General features: G+C 39.2%; 1 protein-coding gene across 12 annotated transcripts in view; it reads left to right on the plus strand.

Moving 5' to 3' along the window:
• Positions 1 to 1,734: 1,734 nt before the first annotated feature.
• The window catches only part of TUT4 (terminal uridylyl transferase 4), a 127,759-nt gene continuing 108,347 nt past the window's right edge, over positions 1,735 to 21,146 (plus strand). For 11 of the 12 annotated variants that reach the window (XM_055585880.1, XM_055585885.1, XM_055585878.1 and 8 more), the window contains exon 1: positions 1,735 to 1,894. The gene's annotated coding sequence lies outside the window, so the exon portion shown is untranslated. Of the gene's footprint in view, positions 1,895 to 14,159; positions 14,648 to 21,146 lie in introns of those variants that run through there. The other variant, XM_055585881.1, reaches the window with a different exon arrangement.

The raw sequence follows: 21,146 nt of genomic DNA on the forward strand, positions 1-21,146 counted from the left end.
AGGTTCCAGCCTCTGAGTCATATCATGAGAAATTTTATTAGGCAATATCCAAGGTGGCTCAGTGGTAAAGAATGTGCCTGCCAATGCAGGAGATGCCAGTCCATCGCTGGGTGTGGGAAGATTCCCTGGAGAAGGAAATGGCCACCCACTCCAGTATTCTTGCCTGGGAAATCTCATGGACAGAGAGCCTGGTGGGGCTCACGGGGTCTCAGGATAGTCCGACACGACATAGCAAATAAATGACATCTTGTAAAGACTTAAGATTTTGCATCTTCCCTCAGGTCCACCCTATCATATCCTTTTCCTGCCTTAGCATGTGTCACCTGCAAGGACTAGAGTTGTGTGATTTGTCCAGCTTTGAGGTTAGAGGTTGGTTGAATAATCTCCAAGGCTGGGACCTTAAAAAAATTAGGACCTGGGCTTCCCAGATGGTTCAGCAGGTAAAGAATCCACCTGCCATGCAGGAGACATAGGAGACGCCGGTTCAATCCCTTCGAGGGGAAGATCCTTTAGAGGAGGAAATGGCGACCGATTCCAGGATTCTTGCCTGAAAAATCCCATGGATAGAGGAGCCTGGTGGGCTACAGTCCAAAGTGTTGCAAAGAGTCGGACACGACTAAAAAAATTAACCAAACCATAAATCCTTTCCTATCGGGACTTGAAATAACTACATGGAGGAACCTATATTAAAAGCAAAAGTGGGAGGAGGCTCATGGATGGTAGTTGATTCCAAACCCATGTAAGACTAAATAAGTGATTTCTAAAATCTTTTTCCGGGCGGCGCGCGGAGCCGGGGGGTACTCTTGAGATTTCTCTTGGGCTCCTAACTCCAGAAATTGGCTGCATTTTAAAAGAAAAGGATTCCAGCTTTGGTGGGGTGGTGGCAAAGGTGAATAGACGGGGAATGGTGGGGGAGACCCAGAGGATTCGATTCCTCTGTCTGCCTACTCGCTGGTGGTCAGAAGCCCGGGCTAAACCGCCAAGGGTGCGCGGCGGCCGGGACCGGGCCAGGTCAGTATACAGGCCGGAGGGTGCATGTCCAAGGCCGGGGTTTCAGACCTCTGGGGGCTGGCTTTCGGGCCCTCTTCACGCTTGGGGGCCTCCGCGGGGAGGTCCATAGCCCAGGAACCAGAACTATGCAGGGCGGTAGTGCCCGCGACCCCGGCCTCCGCAAGCAAATAGAAGTCCTCCCGCCGTTCTCCCGTGGGGCCCCGGCAGGGAGCTGGTCTTAGCGACCCCCGCTCGGGGGCCCCGCCCCTCCGCAAGCCCGCGGTGACTTCAACCCTCCCCCAACGCTAGAGGGGCCCCGCCCCCTCCTCGCGGGCTAACGAGTGTCCTCGCACGCTCGCCCCTTCCCACAGCGTGAGTGTGAGTGAGCTGTCCTCCCACTTCGGTCCCCTCACCATTGTTTCCCGTCTCCACCACAAGCCCCTGAATGTAGCCCTTCTCCCATTGGTGTTTACTACCTCCCGCCCCGGTTTAACCAGTGCCCTGGGGCCCCTAGAACGAAAGGAAGGGGCACCCCCAAACCCTTTCCTCCGCGCCTCCTACCCAGGGTCTCCTGTGCGTTTGTTCCCTACCCCCGCCCGGGTCAGGACTCCATTCAGGGCTCCGTCCCTCTCTCCCCTCCCCCCTCCCTTGGCTCCTTTCTCCCTCGGCCCCCTCCCCTCAGCGGGTCCTCCTCTTTCTCTCCCCCTCTCTCCTCCCCCTCCCCATCCCTTCCCCCCCACAATGCAGTTCGCGGCGCGGCGGACATGGCGGTGGAGCCCTGAGCTCGTCGTGTCCTGGCCTCCAGCGGCGGCGGCGGTGACGGCGGCAGCGGGAGGCGGAGGGGGAGCGGGAGCCACTGAGATGAGGAGGCGCCGCGCGCGCCTGTAGCTCGCGGGCTTCGCAGGTACGGAGGTTCCGGCCGCGGCATAGCACCCGGCGCCCGAGGGGGTGTGCTCGAGGCAGGCCGGGCGGCCCCCTCTTCGCCCTCAGGTGCCGCGCCTCGCAGGTGTCGCGGTCCCGGCCCGAGCGCGTATCAGCCGCCCTCTTGGGGCCCGACACTTCTTTCTTTGCTGGATTGGGCATCGGGTGTCCCAGGGGAAGGCGGAGATGAGGGAGGTAGGGGCGGCGGCCTGGGCTTCCTGAGCAGGGCACCGGGGCGCTTTGGGACCGAACTCCACGGTGAGGTTGGAGCTCTCGGCCCCGAGCCGAAACCTGTAGACCCAGGCGGAGGATTTTGAGTTAACGGGATAGGAGTGAATATTCTCTGAGGTCCAGTAGGATTCCCTGTCCTGTGTGCCTTTTCTTTCACCCTGGCTTTGATACAGACTACGTATATAACTTATAGACACACACACGCATATAATACATAATAAATATTTATTCCGGGATCGCCTTTGGTGGGAGGAGAAAAGGCAGAGGTGTCTGTGAGGATTTCGTTTCTTGCTCGCCAGCCTTCTCTCTCCCCCGCCCCCCAGTCGAATGGTGGTAATGAACGCTTTTGACATGGGAAACTGTGAGATTCGTATTTGTAAACAGACAGCACTCGCCGAGTGTGTTGTACGCCTCCGCGAGAGGTTTCAGGTCCTTTTAGTATCCGGGTTGCAAAAGAATGAGATATTTAGACCTGAAAGAAAGACCTCATCGGGATTTCAAGTCGTATGTGGATGCGATGAATTACTGTTATTTTAACAACATTGATTAAATTCTTTTTAGATGATCAACTTTTTAATCAAATGAATGTTGTACCGTGCGCGAGATCTTAGTTTCGGCGTACCATGTTTCTTCGTTTTGATTATTTTTAATACAAAAGTAGTTCCTTACACATTTGACGTTCTGCTCCCTTTGTGATCTTAGTGTCCAGAAATGCAATTCGAATTTTGTATTGTTGGTATGCATTTGGCAATTAGCTGGAATGGATCAGGTTACCTTTTGTTTCCAAAGATCGGCGCCCACCCCCCCACCCCCAAAGTCTTGTAGTTCCAAAATGTGCAACTCTGGGTGAAACAGAACATACCCTGTGTCTGTTTTAAAGTGATGAGAACTGTTAGTTATTAAAATTGGGTAATCTCACCTGGATATGATAATTTAGAGAGAATGATATATCAGGGTGGTGAATTGTGGGATAGTTTTTTTTTAATTTTTTTTTTTTTTGGTTACTATCAGTCAGCATGTTCTGTGTGTGAGTAAAACGTACGCTGAAATTTTCTTTAGGCTCAGAACCCTTGTATATATGTCTGCTTGGAAATTGTTGCACTACACTGCATCCTAGTATTGATTAGTCACAACTTGTAAAATTATGAAATATTGATTCATTTAGAAAACTGCTTAAGACAATGAATTTTGAGTGTACTATGATCCTTTTATAAACAAATTTTAGAGTGCATCTTAAAAACCGTATACTTTGGGGCAGATAAGAATTTTAAGTTGTTTTAGGCTTTAAAAAGATCATATTTAATGAAAAAATAAAGCTTCCTTGAAATAATACAGAAAAGGAAGTGAAAAGTTATTAACATTTAATGTTTTAAGTCTAGCAAAATCTAAATACAAAAAAGAAATTAAAATGTGTTCATTGCCCTAGGTTGTAACAGATAAACTAACAAGATGTTATCATGCACAAAAGTTTAGTTCAGTATTGTAAATCACTTCTAACATTACATTTAATTTTAATTAATGTAACTGGAACAGAACAGTGTCTACATTATAATTTTAGACCTTTTTAAATAAAAATTTATATTTGTAATTATAAATGTCTCTGATTAATAAAAAGCTGTTTAAAGATAATTTTTTTTAGTTTTGAGTAGAGTCATTTTAGTAAGAGTAATTGGAGAACTTTTTGACCTCAAAGTTAACCTTGACATGCATAATAAACAGGGTTAATTATGTTGTATTCTTTATATAATGTCAAATCAGGATCTTTGGGTAGGTAAGGTTATGAATTTTATTTCTGCAGCAAGTTTCTGGTGTCAGAAAAGCTATAAAGACTTACCTATGAATGCTGATGTCAATAAATTTTATCCTTTTTTTTTTTTAAAAAAAGGCCATTTTGATAAAACAAATTCAGTGAGATGTATTACTTCCTAATGTAAACTGCAAATGGTTGAATTAAGTTGTTACTGCAGATAGAAATATGTTCTAAAAAAGAACAATTCTAGAAAGACTAACAGGCAAGGGGAAGGGATACTGTAGTAAAGCAGGATATGTAGACTTTTTCCTTGTCTTAATATTCGAGGAATTAAGATTGCTTTTGCTGAACTAAGTAAATTAGAATTTTTTTACACTAAACTAAGTTTATACCTGTTTTATTTCAGGCATTGTGCTAGACATGTCCATGTATTTTTTTATTTGTTCAATGTAACGCCCCTATGAAACCTGTTTTATAAATGAGGAATCTCTGACTCAGATGTTGGCTAATTTGCTTAAGATCATAGAGTTAGAAAGATTGAAAGCAGCTCTGCGTACTTTTATTATAACATAGGCCATGTTGCTTCTCAGATGTATCAAGTGTTTTCCCAGTTTTATAGGAGGAACTGCCTCAGGTTGCTCATTGATTCGTCATTTAATCATCAAACATTTGGGTTTGTACTTTATGCTAGACATTGCTGCATTTTAGAGGTATAAACTTATTGAAGATAGTCTCTTGCTTCAGGGAATTCAATCATATAATCAGTTCAGTCGCTCAGTCATGTCCGATTCTTTGCCGACCCCATGGACTGCAGCATGCCAGGCTTTCCTGTTGATCACAGCTCCTGGAGCTTGCTCAAACTCATGTCCATCGAGTCGGTGATGCCATCCAACCATCTCATCCTCTGTCGTCCCCTTCTCCTGTCTTCACTCTTTCCGGGCATCAAGGTCTTTTCTGATGAGCCAGTTCTTTCCATCTGGTGGCCAAAGTATTGGAGTTTGAGCATCAGTCCTTCCAGTGAACATTCAGGACTGATTTCCTTTAGGATTGACTGGTTTGATCTCCTTGCTGTCCAAGAGTCTTCTCCAACACCACAGTTCAAAAGCATCAATTCTTCGGCACTCAACTTTCTTTATAGTCCAGCTCTCACATCCATACATGACTACTGGAAAAACAGCTTTAACTTAACTATATGGATCTTTGTCGGCAAAGTAATGTCTCTGCTTTTTAATATGCTGTCTAGGTTGGTCATAGCTTTTCTTTCAAGGAGCAAGCGTCTTTTAATTTCATGGCTGCAGTCTCCATCTGCAGTGATTTGGAGCTCCCCAAAACAAAGCCTGTCACTGTTTCCACACCTATTTGCCATGAAGTGATGGGACCAGGCAGGTGCCATGATCTTTGTTTTTTGGATGTTGAATTTTAAGCCAGCTTTTTCACTCTACTCTTTCACTTTCATCAAGAGGCTCTTTAGCTTCTCTTAGCTTTCTGCCATAAGGGTGGTATCGTCTGCATATCTGAATTTATTGATATTTCTCCCGGCAATCTTGATTCCAGCTTGTTCTTCAAACAGCCTGGCACTTTGCTCCATGTACTCTCCATATGAAGTAAATAAGCAGGGTGACAATACTACAGCCTTGACATACGCCTTTCCTAATTTTGAACCAGTCTAGTGTTCCATAACCAGTTCTAACTGTTACTTCTTGACCTGCATACAGATTTCTCAAGAGGCAGACACACAATAGTCTGGTAGTTTTAAATGGATATTTGATTTACAATGATAATAAGTAACTTACTGCATAGTTACTATTTGTTAATTTGTTTCCAAAGATCTTAGACTATTAACTCAGTCCTCACAACAGCTTATAAATTATCAGCATTTATAGGTGAGGAAAGTAGCTGCAGAAAGACTAAATAGCTTGGATAAGATCTCAGAGCTAGTTTGCTGCTGAGCCAGGAATTGAACTGTGGGTGTCTAAGTCTAGAGTTAGAGCTCTTATCCACTATGCTGTGTTGCACCTCAAGCTTAGGTTGTCAAAATTTAGTATGCAGCGAGTGTTAAATTCAAAATAGTCACATAGGTTGTCAAAAACTATCTTGTAAGAACACAGAGTATGAATTAAACATGACAATGAAATTTAATTGCATTTTGTTAGTCTTAACTGTACATTGTAGTTTAAATAATTTAATTATCATTAAAATTGATTGGTCATTAACTATTTAAGCTCAGTCTTGTGCTGAGTGTTAAGTTTAGGTCAGTGATATTCAAACTATGTGTGGGGATTCTTTTTGGGGTTTCTGAGTCATAATTGTTTTCATAGTAATGTTAAGATATTTCCCTTTTCCCTTTTCATTTTCTCACCTGGAATGTAGAATGATAGATACGTATGAAAACATTATTGCTTTGATGGCTATTGGAATGTGTAATCGTGTTTTTTTTTTTTTTTTTTTTTGCTTTGAGATACAATTTTCAGTACTGTAAAACTCACCTTTTTAAAGCATGTAGTTCAGGGACTTCCCTAGTGGTCTAGCGGTTAAGATTTCATGCTTCCAATGCAGGGAACACGGGTTTGATTCCTGGTTGGGGAACTAAGATCCCGCATTCCACGAGGTGTGGCCAAAAAAAAAAAGCATGCAGTTTTCAGTGTATGTTCATAAGCTTATGTAACCATCACCATTATTTAATTCCAGAACATTTTCATCTTCCTCCAAGAAGCCCTGTGCCCTTTAGCAGTCACCCTGCATTCCCCCCACCCCCACCCCCTCAAGCTTTTGACAACCACTGAACTGCTTTTCTGTCTCTGGAATTGCCTACTTTGGACGTTTCATATAAGCAGAGTCATATAACATGTGGCTTATTGTGCCTGGTTTCTTTCACTGAAGCATAATGTTTTCAAGGTTCATCCATAATATATCGTGTATTAGCACTTCATTCCTTTTTATGGTTGAATACTACTACATTGTATGGAATGTATTCTATGGAGATACCACATTTTGTTTATCCATTCATTATTTGATAGACATTTGGGTTTTTTCCACTTTTTGGCTGTTACAAATACTGTTGCTTTGAACATTCATGTATAAGTTTTTGTGTGGATATATGTTTTCATTTCTCTTGGATGTATACCCAGGAGTGCAATTGCTGAGGGTTTTGATACATTTATGTTTAACTTTATGGAGGACCTGCCGAACTGTATTCCTTAGAGGCTTCACTATTTTATATTTTCACTAGTAATATATGAAGGTTCTAATTTCTGCCTATCCTCACCAACACTTGTTATTGTCCATCTTTATCTAACTGGTGAAGTGGTATCTCATTGTGGTTTTGATTTGTAGTTCCTTAATGACTAATGATGTTGAGCATCTCCTCATATGTCTGTTGGCTTTTTGTATATTTTATTGGGAGAAATGTCTATTTAAATTCTTTGCTCATTTAAAAAATTGGATTATTTGTCTTATTGTTATGAGTTCTTTATATATTCTGGATATTAGATCCTTGTTAGATAAATGATATGCAAAAATGTTCTCCCCTTTTGTGAGTTGTCTATTCATTTTCAAATGTAAGAATTGTGGCAAAATATGCATAAAAGTTACCATTTTAATCATTATTAAGTGTATATTCAGTGATACTAGGTACATTCACAGTGTTGCACAAATCATCACCACCATTCATGTTCAGAACTTTTTCCTTTTTCCTGTTCTGTGCCCACTGAGCAATAACTCCTCATTCCCTCCTCCCTTCAACCCCTAGCAGCCATCATTCTACTTTCTGTTTCTATAACTTTGACTACTGTATGTGATTGCTGCTAAGTCACTTCAGTCGTGTCCGACTCTGTGCGACCCCATAGACGGGAGCACCAGGCTCCCCCGTCCCTGGGATTCTCCAGGCAAGAACACTGGAGTGCGTTGCCATTTCCTTCTCCAATGCATGAAAGCGAAAAGTGAAAGTGAAGTCGCTCAGTCGTGTCCGACCCTCAGCGACCCTATGGACTGCAGCCTTCCAGGCTCCTCTGTCCATGGGATTTTCCAGGCAAGAGTACTGCAGTAGGGTGCCATTGCCTTCTCCACTGTATGTAATTAGAATCATATAATATCTGTCCTTTAGTGACTTGTTTGCTTCATTTAGCACAGTGTCTTCAAGGTTCTTCTATGCTCTAGTATGTGTTGGAATTTCCTTCCTTTTTAAGGCTGAATAATGTTCTGTTGTATTTATGTATATACCATATTTTGTTTTTCCAGTCATCTGTTGATAGACACTTTGGTTGCTTCTGTCTTTTGGCTTTTGTGAATAATGCTGCTGTGAATATGGGCATAAAAATATCTGTTTGGGTCCCTGCTTTCTGTTCTTTGGAAATATACCTAGAAGTGGAATTGCTGGATCATGTGGTAAATCTTTGTTTAATTTTTTGAGGAATTGCCATTTTGTTCATTTTCTGGAGTGTGTTTTTTCAAGCACCCAAGTTTTAGGTTTTGATAAAGTTATATTTATTTTTTCTTGTGCTTCTGGAGTCATATCTAAGATAAGCCAAGATTATAAAAATTTACACCTATGTTTTCTTCTGACAGTTTTGTAGTTTTAGCTTTTACATTTAGTTCTTTGACCCATTTTTAGATAATTTTATACGTGCTGTGAGGTAGAGGTCCAACTTCATTCTTTTTCATGCGGCTGTCCAGTTGTCCCAGCATCATTTATTGGCAAGACAGTTATTTCCCTTGTTGAATGGTCTTGGCATCATTGTTGAAATCAATTGACCATAAATGTCTCTGTTTATTTTTGGATTCTCAATTGATTTTGGAGTCTCCATTGATTTGTATGTCTGTGCTTATGGCAGTACCACCTACCCAGTCTTGATTACTGTAGCCTTGTAGAAAGTTTGAAGTTGGAAAATTGAAGTTGAAGTTTTGAGTTCTCCAACTTTACTTTTCTTTTTCAATATTGTTTTGGCTGTTCTTAGTCCTTTGCATTTCCATGTGAATTTTAGGATCTGTTAGTTTTTGAAGAAAACCTTGTATTTCTTTTGTTAAATTTACTCCTGAGTATTTTATTCTTTTTGAAGCAATTGTAAATGGAATTTTGGACTCTACATTGCTAGTATATAGAAATACAATTGATTTTTGTATGTTGATCTTGGATAGCACCCTTGCTAGGCTAATTTATAGCTCTAATTACTTTTTTGAAGATTCCTTAGGACTTTATATATGAGATCATGTCATCTGCAAATACAGATCGCTTTACTTCTTCCTTTCTATTCTGGATGCCTTTTAATTTTTCTTGCCTAATTGCCCTGGCTAGTACAGTATTGAATAGAAGTGAAGACAGTAGGGAATTTCCTGGCAGTCCAGTAGATAGGACTTGGTGCTTTCACTGTGGAGTCCAGGTTTAACCCATGATTGGGGAATTAAGATCCCACAAGCTGCACAGCCTAAATAAATAAATAACATTAAAACAAAGTGAAGACAACAGACATCTTTGTCTTGTTTCTGTTCTTAGAGGAGAAAACATTTAGTCGTTCACCGTTAAGTGGGATGTCACATGTGGTTTTTCTGTCAGATTGATGAGAGTTTCTTTCCATTCCTAATTTGTTGAGTTTTTTTTATTATGAAAGGACATCAGATTTTATCAGATCCTTTTTTTGTGTCAGTTGAAACAACTGTGTGGTTTTTATCCTTTATTAATATGGTGCATTTCATTGATTGGTTTTCATATCGAACCAAACTTGTATTCCTGGGTTAGAATACACTTTATCCTAGTATATAACCTTTCATTGCTGGATTTGGTTTGCTAGAATTTGTTGAGGATTTTGCATCTATTTTCATAAGAGACATTGGTGTATAGTTGTCTTGTAATTTCTGGATTTGGTACTAGGGTAATACTGGCCTTATAGAATAAGTTAATAGTGTATTCTTGTATTTTAAAAATTTCTCAATTTTAGTATCTAATGATATAAATATAAAACCAAAATATATGTCTCTTCTTTCTTCTCATAAACCAATCCCATTTGTGTCATTTTACTCAAGGCATATACTCACGGTGTCTCAGTAAATAAAGTGAAACACTACCAGACTGTGTTAACTTTACAGATTTGAAAAGATAAATGAATGGGCATATTAGACATATATATGTTAGGTAATGCTGTATCTTCAAAACAAATCTTTTTTTAAACTGAAAAATTTGTAAGAGCTGCAGTACTTTTATAGCCACTTATGGTATTGTTATGAGTGTCTTGTATTCTGTCATACAGGTAAAAAAATGGCTAGTTTGTGTTTGTAAATTGTATTTATGCTTTCTGTGATAGTACCAGTTTTAAACCAATGATTCTCGCTGTATGACAGGTACTCTTCCTTAGGAAAGTATTTCATAATTGCTTTGGAAGGTCTTTTAAACCACTCACAGCTAGCCTTTCCCATCTCCCATTCTTGTGTTCCTCTTCACTTCTATTGGACGTGTATTCTATTTCTTGGATGTGTTAGAAAAAAAACTGGGAACCATTTTTCTAAATCCTCTAAGGAGGGGTGTAGCTTGTTTTCCTCACACCTGCTTCCTTAAAGCCGGAAAACCAGACCCATGTTTTTCTAATTAGTGTCTGTTTATTCTTCTATCTGCCTCTACAGCTTCTCTTCTTTTAAGATTGGTACCATACTGGCTGTTTCTTACCTGACTTTATCATTTTAATCTAGGAACTTCTATGCCACTCCCCTGTATTCACTGATAACTTTGGTATAATTCTTCATATCATATCAGGCAGTTGGAAGCGTAACATTGAAGGTTACTTAACATCTTAAGTTTATTTTTCCTTAATTTCTGTATTCCAGTGGTATTCAACTTTCTTTGACACGGTTACTAATATGGTTCAGAAATGGTTCTACTTCTAACCAAAATCTCCTTAATATCTGTATACATCTTTCTCACTTCTTTAGGTTTCTCATCTATCCCTAATCTTTTTGTATAACCTCTTATGAGTTTTATCCCTCCCACTTACCAGTATCATCACCGTTGTGTTCAATTCAGTTGCTCAGTCGTGTCTGACTTTTTGCGACCACATGGACTGTGCAGCATGCCAGGCTTCCCTGTCCGTCACCAATTCCCGGAGCTTAACTCAAACTCATGTCCATCGAGTCGGTGATGCCATCCAATACCCTATTGAAATATTCATTATGTTAATTCCCTGCTGCTGCTGCTGCTGCTAAGTCGCTTCAGTCATGTCTGACTCTGTGCGACCCCATAGACGGCAGCCCACCAGGCTCCCCTGTCCCTGGGATTCTCCAGGCAAGAACACTGGAGTGGGTTGCCATTTCCTTCTCCATGTTAATCCCCTACCTAGAATGAATTTAAATATCTGCATTGTATAAACTAGTAGACAGGTGTTTTATATAATGTAGTTAGGCCTTTAACCCAGCCTGGCAATATTTCAGTCAGGTTTCTTTCCTGTTTCTCACTTTTGGTATTGTTTTTCTCTGATCGTAAGTCCTCTACTGCCCTCTGCCTTTCTCTGTTAGTGCTGGCCTTCCGTTTCATAGAACAGTGTTATAAAACTTATTTTTCCCACAGTTCTTTCAGATGCTAATAGATTGTCCTGGCAAAAAATGTTTTTTGGTCAAATAAATCTGGAAAATGTTTCAGATTAGATCTTTCTCTTAGATATTTACAGTGCTTATTACCATACCAAAGCGTCTTCTGGGAAGAAGTCCATTTACCTTCAACACAGCTTTTCCCTCTCCACAATCCCACCAAAATTGCTTGTAATAAGATCCTAAATAACCTCCTAATACTTTTTAATAATAATTGGTAACTACTTTTACTTACTTTAGTAGCATCTCTTTTTCCTCTTATCTCTGTCTTCCTGTTCTGCAGAAGTTAAGCTGAAGCAGAAATTGTGCCACTCTTCTGCTCATAATCTATGGCTTCTCTTTGCTAAAGTCTAAACTTGACTTAGTATGTAAATGTGTATAATGATTTACATTCCCAGTTCATCTCCTGTATTCATCATTATGCATGCCATTTTGCATCCTAAAAAACTTGTTAAAATTTTATAAATGTATTTAGTATATACAGATCTTATTCCTTCTTACTCCCTTTCTCAAGTGAAAAATTCTTTCACAGCTCAATTACCTCTATGATGAACACTTTCACTTAGGCTCTTTCCTCAGAGTTTCCTTAACATATGTCATATAATATTGTCATTATTTGTTTATATGACTGTCTCCTCTTTTATACATGAGACTGTTCTATTATTTATCTTTGTATTCCCAGCTTTAAACTGAACACCTTCTGTGTTAATGTTGACTATCTTTGTTAAAACACATTCCATGTTTATATTTGTTTATCTGAACAAGTGCAGGCCCAGCTACATAATTTGCAGGATATATTGAGAAATAAAAATACAAAGTCCCTAGTTCAGAAGGCAGGAAAAAGTGCTGTTAAAGGTACTAGAACATAAAGTTTTTTTCTTTCTTCTTTGATCTTTATCTTAGCTTGTCATGTTTATTTACTTTTTAATGTCATTCTAAATAAAGAACAATTGAAATTGTTGAATTATTAATATTAAGCATGAATTTTATTGTTCATCTTTATACTGTGCAATGCCAGTTTTAAATGCAAATATATGATTATTTAACTCTTACGTGAAATTGATGCTATTTCATAGCTTATACATGTATATTTCATTCTTACCAGAACAGGGAAAACACTGTAAAACTTACTCAGCTGTTTTTATTTAGTTTCTTGCACATTCTACCAACAGTTTCTACCTTTGATTTGGCAGAACTGAAAGGTGAAGGACCTGTGGCTTCTTCCTGTGTCTTTCCCTTTCCTTCTGTTGTCACTTTTGTCATAAGTGGTTAGTTAATACAGGGAAGTAACATGAGTAAGAAAAGATGTGATAGACTTTTTGGTAATTCATGTTTCTTAGAATCCATTGCCTTTGCTCTGGGAAGAAAGTTATATTTTAATAGAAAATGTGACTTCTTGGGCTGTTACTACCCTTGCTTACCTAGTTGTAGGCAACATGCTTACTTTATATCTCTTTGAGTTTTGCTAAACTCCCACACATCATGGATCCACTGAATGTTCACAGGGCATCATCAAATCTGTAAGAATAAAGTAGAAAGCAATGGCAGATAGACATTTTGCATGTATCTCTTCTGCTCCTTTGCCTGTTCCTTTGTCCCATTAGACTTCACTACAAAACACAAATTCAAATATAAAGTTATTAAGAATATCAAGTTGATGACAGGAGAGCTTTAAATCAAGCATAGTGTCTTTCTGAGTATGGAGCCCTGTATAACTGCACAGATCACATGACCATGAAATTAGCCTGGAACAAAAGGACTGGAGGAAAACAGTAACATACGTGGAGACAAAGAGATTGGCTTATTTCACCTTGTACTAATGTGATAAGCCCTGTTGCTACTACTTTATTTTGAGGTATTCTGAGGGTTGTGTTCCTTTTTGCCTTGAAATTAGGTGTAGCCATGTGGCATTTCTCTTTTTTTTTTTTTTGGCAAATGAAATGTGAACGAAGGCTATTCCTTCTCCCTCTGTTTTGCTAATATGGGAGGTAAGATAAAATTAAAGCAGCTTGGCATGCTGAACCAGTGCATGAAGGACAGCTGCCTTAGAGAGTTACCTTAATTCCAAAAGGATTTTGCATGAGTTAAATCAATTTATGTTATGATAAGCATTAGTTGTAGGAGTTCTTATCACAGCATAACCTGGCCCATTCCAAACGGTATAGATGTAAAATTTCAAAATGAGTGTGGTGGTAGAAGCACAAGCATTGGAGGGCCAGCACAGTTATATATATGACAGTTTTTGGACCTATGGGACAAGCTAAGTCTCCTCAGCAAACAACACTTAAAAAGTGTTAGCTACATTATTATACACGAATACCCAGGACCTGCTTGAAACTGGAGGAATGAGGAGCTTTCTGGAGTATCTAGCATCACAGAACTCTTCCTATAGAGCTCATTCTTGATTTTTTGTTTATAAGGAAGAAGAGGAAAAGCTGGCTTGGATAATTAGGGAATCCAGATGATCTCCATATCTCAGGGGAAGAAACTCAAAAAACAGTTGACGACCTCAGGCTATTTTAATCAACAAATTGCTGGTGAAAAGAAGCGTGACCTCAGCTTCTTTGACCAGTGGCCAAAAAAGCTTACCTAGATGAACATAGAAGGAAAAGACTTGAGTAATCTAGAAAACCTAGCTAATGGGGATTTAGATGAAGATTTAGGTAATTTAGTTTAGAAATCCCATTTATTTACAAAACTGAATTTTTGAGAAGGGGGTGTGGTTCTACATGCCTTTGATCATGAAATCTCTGTCAGTTGATTTACCTATATAAAAAGTTATGCTTTTTTAACCTTTAGCTATTTTAGAGTTGATTAATGTTTAAAAATCGAGCTTTGTGATACTTTATATAAACTTAATACACATTGTTTTGACTTTTTGAGTTAAATTTTTTTTTATTGTGGTAAAGGATCAAAGTGAAAGTGGCTCAATTGTGTTCGAATCTTTGTGACCCCATGGACTATACAGTCCATGGAATTCTCCAGGCCAGAATACTGGAGTGGGTAGCCTTTCCCTTCTCCAGGGGATCTTCCCAACCCAGGGATCAAGCCCAGGTCTCCCGCACTGCAGGCGGATTCTTAACCAACTGAGCCACAAGGGAAGCCCAAGAATACCGTAGTGAGTAGCCTATCCCTTCTCCAGGGGATCTTCCCGACCCAGGAATCGAAACAGGGTCTTCTGCATTGCAGGTGGGTTCTTTACCAACTGAGCTATCAGGGAAGCCATAACGTGGTAAAGGATACATAACATTAAGTTTACTGTTTAACCTTTTTAAGTGTACAACTCAATGACATTAGTACATTCATGATGTTGTGTAACCATCACCACTGTTTATTTCCAGAGTTTTTTTTTAATCATCCCAAACAGACTCTACCTGTTAAACAATGACTCCCTATTTCCCACACCTCCAGCCACTGATAACTTCTGTTCTGCTTTCTGTTCCTATGAATTTACTAATTCTCAGTCTTATACAATTGGAATCATGCAATGTCTGTCCTTTTGTAAGTGACTTATTTAGCATGATGTCCTCGAGGTTCATCCATGTTGTAGCATGTGTCAGAATTTCTTTCCTTTAAATGGCTGAGAAATATTCCATTGTATGTATATATCACATTTTGTTTATCCATTCTTCTGGTAATAGATGCTTGGTTGCTTCTACCTTTTGGCTGTTGTGAATAATATTGCAGTGAACATGATGTTCAAATATCTGAGTCCCTACTTTCAGTTCTTTTGAATATATGCCTATGAATAGAATTGCTGGATCATATGGCAATTCCATGTTTAAGATTTTGAGGAACTTCCAACTGTTTTCTGCATCAGCTGCATCATTTTAGTTCCACCAGCAGTTGCATGAGAATTCCCACTTGTTTTGTTTTTGCTTTTGTTGCCTTTGCTTCATATCAAATCCAAAAAATCACTGCCAAGGTAGATGTCAAGGATGAAAGTTTAAATTTTGATGACGTCCAATTTATCTATTTTTTTCTTTTGTCTGTGCTTTTGATGTCATATTTAGAAAATGTTGCCAAACTATGAAGATTTATAGTTTTTATGTGGTTATATGTATGTGTATGTTTGTGTAACTTAGTGTATAAGGTATAGTTTTAGTATAGGGATTAAATTTAGATCTTTGTTCTTTTGTTTTTGTTTTTATCCTTCCGTTGTTTACTTCTGAAAACACAAGTATATATTCTTTCTTACAAGAAATTAGTTTATTATGGATGCCTGTGTATATTATTTTTTTTTTTTCACTTAACAGTGTATTTTCAATATCGCTGCATAGCAGAATAGAGATTTCCTTATTTTGTTTCATATCTGTATGGTTATATCTTTTGTTTTATGATAGTTTTTCTGTAATTTTTCAAGTGATTTGAATGGTCATTTGTGTTCTTTCCCTGTCTGATCTTTTTACATTTAGTATCTTGTCTGATTTGATCCATTTTGAGATAATTTTTGTAACTGGCAGAAGGTCAGGATCCAGCTTCATTCCTTTGAACAGGTGTATTCAGTTTTCCATCACCATTTGTCCTTGCTGCTAAGTCGCTTCAGTCGTGTCCAACTCTGTGCGACCCCATAGATGGCAGCCCACCAGGCTCCCCTGTCCCTGGATTCTCCAGGCAAGAACACTGGACTGGGTTGCCATTTCCTTCTCCAATGCATGACAGTGAAAAGTGAAAGTGAAGTCACTCAGTTGTGTGCGACTCTTCGCAACCCCATAGACTGCAGCCTACCAGGCTCCTCCATCCATGGGATTTTCCAGGCAAGAGTACTGGAGTGGGGTGCCATCACCTTCTCCGCCATTTGTCCTTACCCCTATTCAATACTATTAGCGTTGTCAAGTTGAATGACCAATGTGTGTGATGGTTTATCTATTGGCTCTGTTCCATTGTATGTCTTTCTTATGCAATTACTGGACTGTTTTGGTTATTATAGCTTTGTGTAGTAAGTTTTGAAGTAATAAAGTGTTAACTCTTCCAACTTTTCTTTTTTTAGATTGTTTTGCCTATTTAGAGTCCTTCGAAATCCCATATGATTTTTAGGATGGGTTTTTCTATTTCTGCAAAAAATGCCGTTGTGGTTTTGATAATGACTGCATTGAATCTTTAGATCACTTTGGGTAGTATTGGCATCTTAATAGTACAGTTAACAACGTAGGTCATTGGCATTGACTTAAGTGAAGGAAACAAATGGGGGAGTGCACAGTGGGCTGCAGTTTATATTTGCCAGTCTCCAGCTTTTGGCAGCTCTGGGGACTCTTGACCTTAATTTTTTGACCCCATGGACTGTAGCCCACCAGGCTTCTCTGTTCATGGAATTTTCCAGGCAAGAATAATGGAATAGGTATCCATTCCCTTCTCCAGGAGATCTTCCTAACCCAGGGATCAAACCAAGGTTTCTTGCATTGCAGGATGATTCTTTACCGTCTGAACCACCAAGGAAGCTCAATAACAAAGGGAAAGAAAGAAAAAAAGTGAAGTCGCTCAGTCGTGTCTGACTCTTTGCAACCCCGTGGACTGTAGCCTACCAGGCTCCTCAGTCCATGGAGTTTTCCAGGCAAGGGTACTGGAGGGGGTTGCCATTTCCTTCTCGAGGGGATCTTCCCAACCCAGGGATTGAACCCGGGTCTCCCCCATTGCAGGCAGACACTTTACTAGCCACCAAAGGGTGGAGTATGTAATTCTTCTGAAGTGAATGATAAACATTGTAAAATGTGTGTTTTCCAATCTTCTGCTCCCTTGGGCTGTAGGACACGTGAACTTAGACTTTTCTTTCTTTCTGACTCCTTAGTTACCGTAGGTAGTGATCAGAGTTTGAAAAGAGAAGAGCAAGAAAGAGGTAGGCAGGGAAGGTAGACCGCAAGGAATCTATGAACCTGGGATGTCGCTGCATGTAAGTGTTTAATTTCTTTCAGTAATGTTTTGTAGTTTTCAGTATACTAATTTTTTTTGCCTCCTTGGTTAAATTTATTCTTAGGTATTTATTCTTTTTGATGCTATTGTAAGTGGAATTGTTTTTTAAATTTCCTTTATGAATTGTTCATTGCTACTGTATAGCATTCTTTGTGTGTTTATTCTATATCCTGCAACTTACTGAATTTGTTTATTAGCTCTGACTTTGTGTGTATTTTTAGAATTATCTTATGATTTAAGATCATATCATCTGCAAACAGAGATGATTTTACTTCTTTCCCGGTTTGGATTTCTTTTATTTCTTTTACTTGCCTAAGTGCTCTGGCTGGAACTTCTAGTACCTTATTAAATAGAAGTGACAAAGCAGATGTTTTTTCTGGATCTTAGGGGGAAATTTTTAAAATCTTTCATGGGGTATGATGTTAGTTATGTGTTTTTTGTTTTGCTTTAGGTTTTTTTGTTGTTGTTGCTAGCTGGCCTTTACCATGTTGAAGAAGTTCCTTTCTATTACTAGTTCATCATGAAAAGGTGCTGGATTTTGTCAAATGCTTCCTTCTGTATCAGTTGAGATGATCGTGTAATTTTTCTTTTCCTTCAATCTATTAATGTGGCTTATCACATTGATTGATATTTCATGCATTCAATCACCCTTACATTCTGAAGATAAATCTTACTTGATTTTACTTGGTCATGGTGTATAATCTTTTTAATATGCTGCTAAATTTGGTTTGCTGGTATTTCATTGATGATTTTTTGCATGTGTGTTCATAGAATCAGAGTAACACTGTCCTCATAGAATCAGTTAGGAAGTGTTCCCTCCTTTGCAGTTTTTCAGAAGTATGAGAAGGATTGATGTTACTTCTTTACATATTGAATAGACTTCAGTGGTATAGCCTTCTGATTCTGAGTTTTTTTGTTGAGGGATTTTTGATTATTTATTCAATCTACTTGTTATAGGTGTATTCTGGTTTTATATTTGTTCTTGACCCAGTTTTGGTAATTTATGTGTTGGTAGGAATTTGTCATCCCATCTACCTTATCCAGTTTGTTGATGTACAGTTGTTTGTAGAATTATTTTATAGTCCTTATTTTTTAAAAATTATATTAAATATCCTTTTGTTTTCATTTGAAAATTTATGGTAAAATAATACATTGTTTTTAAAAACACATTGTTTTCATTTGTCTTGAAGTATTTTCTAATTGTCCTTGTGATTTCTTTTCACTCATTGGTTGGTTGAGCCCTTTGTTTAACTTCACATATTTGTGAATTTTTCAGTTTTTTCCTGTTACTGATTTGATTTCTAATTTCAGTCTGTTGTGATAAGAAAAGATAATTTGTATAATTTCAGTCTTTACATTTATTGAGACTTGTTTTGTGGCCTAACAAAATAGTCTATCCCTGAGTATGTTCCTTGTGTACTTGAGAGGACTGTGTATTCTGCTGATGTTGTGTTGAGTCATCTGGATCTATCTGTTAGGTCTCATTGTACAGTGTTACTTTAGTCCTCTGTTTCCTTAGGTTTTCTGTCTGGTTGCTTTAACCATAGGTATCGTCCCTGTAGCTCAGACAGTAAAGAATCTGTCTGCAATGCAGGAGACCCAGGTTTGATCCCTGGGTTGGGAAGATCCTCTGGAGAACGTGATGGCCATCCACTCCAGTATTCTTGCCTGGAGAATCCCATGGACAGAGGAACCTGGCGGGCCACAGTCCATGGAGTCACAAAGAGTCGGACACTACTGAGTGACTAACACTACCACTACTGCTCTAACCATTATTGAAAGATAGATATTAAAGTCTCCAATTAATGTATTTACTTATTTAATTGAAGTGTAGTTGATTTACAATGTTGTTACTTTTTGCTATACAACAGAGTGACTCGGTTATATATATGTGTATATCTATCTATACACACACACACACATTCTTTTTAATATTCTTTTCCATTGTGTTTTATCCCAGGATACTGAATATAATTCCCTGTACTATACAGTAAAACCTTGTTTTCAGTCTACTCCATATGTAATAGTTTGCATCTATTAACCCCAAACTTCCAGTCCAGACCCCCTCCACAGTCCCTTCTCCCTTGGCAACCACAAGTCTGTTCTCTCTGTCTTTGTGTCTGCTTCTGCTTCATAGTTAGGTTCATTTGTGTTATATTTTAGATTGTACACACACACACACACACACACACACACACATAAGTGATATCATACAATATTTGTCTTTTTCTGACTTCCTTCATGTAGTATGATAATCTCTAGTTGCAGCCATGCTGCTGTAAATGGCATTATTTATTTTGTTCTTTCTTATGACTGAATAGTATTCCATTATATATATGTACTGCTGCTGCTGCTGCTGCTGCTGCTAAGTCGCTTCAGTTGTGTCCGACTCTGTGTGACCCCATAGACAGCAGCCCACCAGGCTTCCCTGTCCCTGGGATTCTCCAGGCAAGAACACTGGAGTGGGGAGCCATTTCCTTCTCCAATGCTGGAAAGTGGAAAGTGAAAGTGAGGTTGCTCAGTCGTGTCCGACCCTTAGCGACCCCATGGACTGCAGCCTACCAGGCTCCTCCATCCATGGGATTTTCCAGGCAAGAGTACTGGAGTGGGGTGCCATGTTTTTAAAAAATTTTTAATTGGAGTACAATTAATTTACAATGTTGTATCAATGTCAGGTGTACAGCAAAGTGAATCAGTTTTACATATACATATATCCACTCTTTTTTTTAAGATTCTTCTCCCATATAAGTTGTTACAGAGTATTGAGTAGAGTTCCTTATGCTATACAGCAGGTTCTTATTAGCTCTCTATTTTATAGTACTATGTATATGTCAGTCCCAATCTCCCAATTTACCCCTCTTCTCCCTCCCCCCATCCTCAGGTAATCATAAGTTTGTTTTCTATATTTGTAATTCTGCTTCTGTTTTTTAAATAAGTTCATTTGTACCCTCCCTTTTTGTTTAGATTTCAGATATAAGTGATATCATGTAATGTTTGTTTTTCTGTGTCTGACTTACTTCACACAGTATGACAATCTCTGGGCTGCGAATGGCATCAGTTCAGTTCAGTCACTCAGTTGTATCTGACTCTTTGTGACCCCATGGACTGCAGCACACCAGGCCTCTCTGTCCATCACCAACTCCTGGAGTCTACTTAAGCACATGTCCATTGAGTCAGTGATGCCATCCAACCATCTCATCCTCTTTCGTCCCCTTCTCCTCCCTCCTTCAATCTTTCCCAGCATCAGGATCTTTTCAGATGAGTCAGTTCTTCACATCAGGTGGCCAAAGTTTTGGAGTTTCAGCTTCAGCATCAGTCCTTCCAATGAATATTCAGCACTGATATCCTTTAGGATGGACTGGTTGGACCTCCTTGCAGTCCAAGGGACTCTCAAGAGTCTTCTCCAACACCACAGTTCAAAAGCATCAATTCTTCGGTGCTCAGCTTTCTTTATAGTCCAACTCTTACATCTATTCATGACTACTGGAAAAACCATAGCTTTGCCAAGACGGACCTTTGTTGGCAAAGTAATGTCTCTGCTTTTTAATATGCTGTCTAGGTTGGTCATAACTTTTCTTCCAAGGAGTAGGTATCTTAATTTCATGGCTGCAGTCCCCATCTGCAGTGACTGTTGGAGCCAAAGGAAATAAAATCTGTCACTGTTTCCACTGTTTCCCCATCTATTTGCCATGAAGTGATGGGACAAGACACCATGATCTTAGTTTTCTGAATGTTGAGTTTTAAGCCAACTTTTTCACTCTCCTCTTTCATCAGGAGGCTC

The sequence above is a fragment of the Bubalus kerabau genome, chromosome 6, assembly GCF_029407905.1.
Source record: "Bubalus kerabau isolate K-KA32 ecotype Philippines breed swamp buffalo chromosome 6, PCC_UOA_SB_1v2, whole genome shotgun sequence".
Taxonomy (NCBI): Eukaryota; Metazoa; Chordata; class Mammalia; order Artiodactyla; family Bovidae; genus Bubalus; species Bubalus kerabau.